The following is a 6,057-nucleotide window of genomic DNA, read 5'->3' on the forward strand; positions in this document are numbered from 1 at the left end:
GCAAATTACTCCTTCGGAGTCCCCGCCCCCCCTGCCCCCCTTCACCCCCCTCTCCAGCCGGAGTCCTTCCTTCCCCTTCCCTCATATGACTCCAGCAGGATTCCCGCCCACCCCATGGCTCTGACCCCCGCAGGGGTCTCCCCGAGTCTCTACGCCAGCAGGAGTATTCACAGCCCAAGCCAACTCTGCTCGGGTTCCCGCAGGAACCTGTTTCACCCTTTGCTCCGAAGGAGCCCTCTTTACCTTTTCTTTTTCAAATAACTATATCCAGCAGCCGGATATAGCATTTCAAGCCTTTTGGGGAGTTTCTTCGAATACACGGCTGCTGTCCCAAGCTTCATGCATTTGGGGAGCTCTCAAGAACCACCTGATCTCGTACTCCCCTCACATGCTCTATGGGCCTGGCGGGAGCCCTGGGCTCAACTATCTCCGAGCTCAGGGTTCTCTCCCGGGACAGCATGCCAAACCTGCTTACAGCTGTCAAGCAATATCTAAGAGTGAACTCTTGAAGTGAAGTTTTTTAAACTAATTTCGAGAGGAGCACGTGATATAATTGACAGCAGCTGGCCACCTATCTACACTCATTAGTTAGCCAATCAGATCTATCCTAACCCACTATAAGTAGCCTAGCTAGACATTACTCCCTCATCTTCGTTTTCCGAAGAAACCCCCCATCCACCCCTTTCTCCTCCTTTTCTCCTTTACAAAAAGGGGAGCTCTCGAGAACCACCTGATCTCGTACTTCCCTCACATGCTCTATGGACCTGGCGGGAGCCCTGGGCTCAACTATCTCTGAGCTCAGGGTTCTCTCCCGGGACAGCATGCCAAACCTGCTTACAGCTGTCAAGCAATATCTAAATGTGAACTCTTGAAACAAAATAAAAATTATAAATACTGTGAAATAAGAATGTGAAGTTGCAATGCTACACTATATATTTTAAAATAATATGATTTACTATACATGCAATTTAATCTTACCTTCACAGACAGACTCTCCAGATGCCATGTTTCAGGACTGAGTTGTTCATTGTCACTCACTGACAGGCTTACATTGGGACAGGGAAACTTGGGCTGCAGCTGCAATGTTGCGCACAGTTTTCCAGATCCCTCCTGAGGATTGAGATTCAGAGATGAAGGACAGGTGAGGGGCAGTCCCACAGAGAGAGGACACAACGCCCACAACACGTAGAGGAGGAACACAGATGGCATCGTTTCAGCTTCAAACTCATCCGCTGTGTGAAATCTCCTCGCCAAGCACCAATATAAAGACCATCTGATCAATAAATAACCATACACTTTCACTTTTGTTTCTACGGGTCATGGACACCAGATGTGTCAATACTGCTGTTTTCATATGGTCGTTTTACCGTAATTAATACTGTGTTTGATCAGTTAGTAATGTACACGGATACAAGCAGATTTATTACTGTGAGCTATAATCATACCCTTATTAATCACACTGTAACAAGCCAATAATCTACTTTATTTAAAAAGGTGAGTAAACTCATTGCATTACTGTTAAAAAGCTATTATTTGACTTTACAAACAAAGAAAAAAAAAAGACTTAGTTATTTGACTTTAGGCATGTAGACATGGTCGAGATGATCTGCTGCAGTTTAAACCGAGCATCAGAATGGGGAAGAAAGGTGATTTAAGTGACTTTGAATGTGGCATGGTTGTTGGTGCCAGACGGGCTGGTCTGAGTATTTCAGAAACTGCTGATCTACTAGGATTTTCAAGCACAACCATCTCCAGGGGTTTACAGAAAATGCTCCAAAAAGGCAACAGTCACTCAAATAACCACTCGTTACAACTGAGGTCTGCAGAAGAGCATCTCTGAACGCACAACACGTCCAACCTTGAGGCAGATGGGCTACAGCAGCAGAAGACCACACCGGGTGCCACTCCTGTCAGCTAAGAACAGGAAACTGAGGCTACAATTAACACAGGCTCACCAAAACTGAACAATAGAAGATTGGAGAAATGTTGCCTGGTCTGATAAATCTCGAATTCTGCTGCGACATTTGGATGGTAGGGTCAGAATTTGGCATCAACAACATGAAAGCACTGATCCATCCTTCCTTGTATCAATGGTTCAGGCTGATGGTGGTGGTGTAATAGTGTGGGGGATATTTTCTTGGCACACTTTGGGCTCATTAGTGCCAATTGAGCATCGTGTAAACGCCACAGCCTACCTGAGTATTGTTGCTGACCATGTCCATCCCTTTATGACCACAGTGTACACATCTTCTGATGGCTACTTCCAGCAGGATAACGCACCATGTCATAAAGTGCAAATCATCTCAGGCCCCGTTTACACTAGTGCGTTTTAGTTTTAAAACGGCATTTTAGAATGAAAACGATCCGCGTCCACACTTGCGTTTTACCCAGCGTTTCTGAACTGCTCTCCGTCACACCAAAACGCTGAAAACGCACATCACACACACTCTCGGGCAAGCGCTCCAGCATTTCTACCCAGATGAGAGCTCTGCTAGTCGCACTGCTCATCAAGCATCTCCCGCTGGATCTAATCTCGCTATATTTGCTAAACGTGATATTTCATTCATGTTGTTGTCTTTATCTAATGTCATAGGCCAATTCCCTGACTTTGGTCATTGGAATCTATTACTTGTTCACAGGTAACGTGTTTTGGTTAAGCGCAAAGATAAGTTAATGATTAATCCATGTATATTGGCTGATCGCTTGCCTTTATTTTTCTACAATCTATAAACTTATTGTATGTTATACTTTTATAATGGCCATTATCAATTATTAAAACTGATATTCAGCAAAAGAGAGGGTGTGTTTCGTATTTTCACTGAAATTGAAGGGAGGCAGTTGTTATCGGCTCCGTTTTGTTATAAATATGCACACAGTGAAGATGACACTCATATATGCAGCACTGCGCCTCAACATTTCTGCTGTCTGTTTAGTTGCTAATATTAAAATGAAAATAGGCAGTTCCTTATATCATGTTTACATTTTATTGTTGAGAAAGTGAAACAACATAGGCAAGGTGATGTGAATGCAGTTATAAAGTACACGGTTCCCTTTAAAGATTGACGCGTGTCCTCGGTATGTTTTCCATATCAAACTGAGAAGAAGAGACTGCAGCCTTGATCAAACTTGCAAAGTCTGAACTTATAAGAAGAGGATGCGAGACTGAACTGTGTGTGTTAGGCTACTTAATATTAAGGAAAAAGCCCCAATCAGAGAGGCGAATGTCTGCAGCCCCGCCTCCGTTTTCAGACGTCTCCGTCTTCCCCCATCCACACTGAGACGGAGCAGCAGCGTTTCAGAATGAAAACGGCCTCTCCAGCATTTCCAAAGCGCTCCGTTTTCGGCAATCGAGAACTCCGGTGTAGTGTGGACGGATGGCGTAACCGCGGCAAAACTTATGCGTTTTAAAACGAAAAAGCATTAGTGTAAACGGGGCCTCAGACTGGTTTCTTGAACATGACGATGAGTTCACTGTACTCAAATGGCCTCCACAGTCACCAGATATAATTCCACTTGAGCATCTTCGGGATGTGGTGGGAACAGGAGATTCGCATCATGGATGTGCAGCCGACAAATCTGTAGCAACTGTCAATATCATGTCAATATGGACCAAAATCTCTGAGGAATATTTCCAGTACCTTTTTCCACAAAGGATTAAGGCAGCTCTGAAGGCAAAAGGGGGTCCAACCCGGTACTAGTAAGGTGTACTTAATATTGTGGCCAGTGAGTGTATATAAGCCTAATGTTACATCTATAAGTAATAATTTAATAGTAATACACTTAAAAATGTTTGTCTCGTTGGATGAGTTGTATGCTAAACTAGAAGTATTCCACTGTATTTTATTGTTGTGAGTTCTGAAAATAGCCTCAACACACCTGTTTACTGTAGTAAAAAACACTTTCAGAAAAGTGCATTTTTTCCATGTATTAAATAAATAAACATTACCTTCCTAATTAAATGAAATAAATATGAATATGTATGTTTGAACACGTATTTCACGATCTGAATCAACACTTGATGCTTCAGTTAATCTCAGTTCAAATTTATCAGTTAAAATGAATACATTCACTAAGTGCTTCTGTCACTGTGTTTAATCCTTTCTGCAAGACTGTATGCTATAGTTAATGCCACATGAACTGTGATGTGTTTTATATTAGTAGTTCACATTGAAAAATAAATTCAATATGAACAGCAATGCCCATACAAGCAATGTTATTTCAGAAATGGGTGTTTTCTTTTTAATGTATTTACAGAGTACAGAGTACAACACCAATGTCAATGTTGGGACGAATTTACCGTATTTCACTTTCAGGTTAAGCATGATTTACAAGAAAAGAGAGCAATTATTAGCCAGCCATCATGCATCTGCACACGTTCTTTTCTATCTAGCTGTTTAAGATTCGCAAATACAAAGCTCAAGGTCATCCACAAAAAGATCTTGCTGCCATATTAGAGATGCCATGTGTTTCTAAACGTGTTATAATAATCTGAGAAATCAACATTTACTTGAAATCAACATTTACATTTACTTTTGAGATGTTGGAGTTGATTGTAGAGTGATGCAGTGTCGCAGTAGGTAGTGCTGTCGCCTCACAGCAAAAAGGTTGCTGGTTCGAGCCTCGGAAAAATGGCATTTCTGTGTGGAGTTTGCATGTTCTCCTCTTGTCGCATGGGTTTCCTCCTGGTGCTCCGGTTTCCCCCACGGTCCAAAGACATACGGTACAGGTGAATTGGGTAGGCTAAATTGTCCGTAGTGTCTGTGTGTGAATGAGTGTGTATGGATGTTTCCCAGAGATGGGTTGCAGCTGGAAGGGCATCCACTGTGGCGACCATGGATTAAAAAAGGGACTAAGCTGAAAAGAAAATGAATGAGTTGATTGTACTAAAATAACATCCTTTAAGTTTCAGAGCTGAAAACGTTCTTGTTACTGAAACAGCAGCTTTCATTGACAGAAGCTCCACAAAGCGGCAAACCTTGGAATGTTTATATCTATGACATCATATGTAGAATAAACTCCTCCACTCAGAAATATCAATACCAGATTATGCAGCTTATGTTGCTGAGGGGATACTATAGATCATAAGCATAGACTGTAAAATATATGGACGTACTATCCGTGACGTCACCCATAGGTTTCTAAAGAGCGCAAAAGAAGCCACAAGTAGGCGTGGCCAACCGTTGCCATTTTGTTCGCGCGTCATCGCACTCATGGCAGGATACAAAACAAGGGCAAAGAGGCGGAGAGTAAGCGGAGCTCCAGACACCTGCTAGCATTTAGCTTGGACCTGGTTCAGACACACTTTACTTTGGGAGAACGCTTAATACTTTATTACCTGCGACTTGTTTGTATTTTGACCACTTGTGCTTGGTTGTATACTATATCAATAAAGTGTTTAGACCAGGGGTCATCAAACTTGTTCCTGGAGGGCCGGTGTCCTGCAGATTTTAGCTCCAACCCTAATCAAACACACCTGAACCAGCTAATCAAGGTCTTACTAGGTATACGTGAAACACCCAGGCAGGTGTGTTGAGGCAAGTTGGAGCTAAACACTGCAGGGTCACCGGGCCTCCAGGACCAGGATTGGTGACCCCTGGTTTAAACTTTTTTAAAACACTGCTGTAAGCCATTAAACATTGTTCTTATGATGTTTTTCAACAGGAGGAAAACGCGAAGTACTTCCAAACACATCAGATCATATAGTCTGTGTTAGGTAATGTAAAACGATTGATGAAATCCAGCAGAACACTGTATGACAACGCTTCAGATGAATGTTCTAGAGCCTACAGCTAATCAATCCGTCAGATTCTGGAGTGCATTACAGCTCTAAATATAAATGATAAATGATCTTAAATAAATCAAATACATGTATAGAGATGGTATATAAGTGTATAACTTATATCACATGGGAAACGGAGGCCACGTGTATGGTTTGTGAGCACAAATAAGTGCACTCAGCATGCCATGCCATCTAATAATTGTAGGAAACAAGTCCAAAAGGCAATTGACTGTGTAAAGCCACATAAAACAACACAGAAATAGGATAAATATGCCGAG

At 42.2% G+C, this 6,057-nt stretch overlaps 1 protein-coding gene and 1 long non-coding RNA gene across 2 annotated transcripts in view; one reads left to right on the plus strand and one right to left on the minus strand.

Annotated features, from left to right (window-relative positions):
• Positions 1-1,110, minus strand: part of LOC141381128 (uncharacterized) — a 33,382-nt gene extending 32,272 nt beyond the window's left edge. The window contains exon 1 of the mRNA XM_087243671.1: positions 979-1,110. The gene's annotated coding sequence lies outside the window, so the exon portion shown is untranslated. The remainder of the gene's footprint in view (positions 1-978) is intronic.
• Positions 1-4,606, plus strand: part of LOC147845503 (uncharacterized) — a 61,339-nt gene extending 56,733 nt beyond the window's left edge. Inside the window, exons 3-4 of the long non-coding RNA XR_015480355.1 lie at positions 841-2,307; positions 3,442-4,606. This is a non-coding gene — a long non-coding RNA (uncharacterized LOC147845503). The remainder of the gene's footprint in view (positions 1-840; positions 2,308-3,441) is intronic.
• Positions 4,607-6,057: the final 1,451 nt, after the last annotated feature.

Source organism: Danio rerio, chromosome 3, assembly GCF_052040795.2.
Source record: "Danio rerio strain M-AB ecotype USA chromosome 3, GRCz13ab, whole genome shotgun sequence".
NCBI classification, from domain to species: domain Eukaryota; kingdom Metazoa; phylum Chordata; class Actinopteri; order Cypriniformes; family Danionidae; genus Danio; species Danio rerio.